Here is a 1,051-nt window from a genome sequence, read left to right on the forward strand (position 1 = left end):
TGCCCAGCAGCTCAATTATCCCCCCACTGGGCATCCCAATCAGCAGCATGCTAGAGAGTCTGAGTGCCAACCACCAGCTGTGCCCAGCAGCTCAAGCCAGCAGCAATGTAAATGACATTGTTATTCACTGAATACTGAAACAAGACAATTCTTGATGGATATGTACAATCCTTACTTGAGATGGGTTTCATTTGTTGAAAATCTGAGAAGACAAAACACAGATTTAGGAATAATCTTCTTGTCATAGAAAATCAATGCAGATATACAGAGAGCACCGACCAAAATCAGCCAATTAGATCTTACTACAGTCCCATCACTAAGGATATGATTCCTTATTGGTTCCATACTGACACTTCTAGATATATATCCAATCACCACCTTTTCACTGCAGTACTTCCCTCCATATCCTCCTTTACTGCCTTCTATCAAGTTCAATAGCAACCTACATTATATAACCCCATCCTATGAGCCCAGTCCAACATGGTCATGGCCCTTATGAGGTGCTGCACCAGGCTGTTCAGGGCTCATAGTACTAAATGGCACTCACACCACATTATAAAATGCAAAAGGAGGAAAGACTTATGACAACCCTAGAGCAGCCAAATAAGACAGCTGGGAACAAGGAAAATATATAGGGGGAGGGCTGAAGGTTTGGGGGCATGGAGGATTAGAGGGCTGGGGGTCTAGATGATTAGTGGGGTGGAGAACTGGGGGAAAATCTGGAAATTAGTGGGTTGGAGGACTGGGGGGGGGGGGGGGGTTCTGGAGAATTGCTAAACTGGAAGACTGGGAGCCTGGAGGATTGGTGAGTTGGAGGACTGAAGACTGGAGGGTGGGGGGAGGTCTGGAAAATTGATGGGCTGAGGATCTGGATGATTGGTGGGTTGGAAGATTGTTGGGTTGGAGGATTTGGGATCTGGAGGATTTATGGGTTGGAAGATTGGTGGGTTAGAGGATTTGGGATTTGGATGATTGGTGAGTTGGAGGATTGGGGATCTAGATGATTGGTGGGTTGGAGGATTTGGGATCTGGAGGATTGGTGGGTTGGAAG

The 1,051-nt window shown here is 46.4% G+C and overlaps 1 pseudogene; it reads right to left on the bottom strand.

Annotated features, from left to right (window-relative positions):
• Window positions 1-291, bottom strand: part of LOC140332644 (proteinase-activated receptor 1-like) — a 2,369-nt pseudogene extending 2,078 nt beyond the window's left edge.
• Window positions 292-1,051: the final 760 nt, after the last annotated feature.

The sequence above is a fragment of the Pyxicephalus adspersus genome, chromosome 6, assembly GCF_032062135.1.
Source record: "Pyxicephalus adspersus chromosome 6, UCB_Pads_2.0, whole genome shotgun sequence".
Taxonomy (NCBI): Eukaryota; Metazoa; Chordata; class Amphibia; order Anura; family Pyxicephalidae; genus Pyxicephalus; species Pyxicephalus adspersus.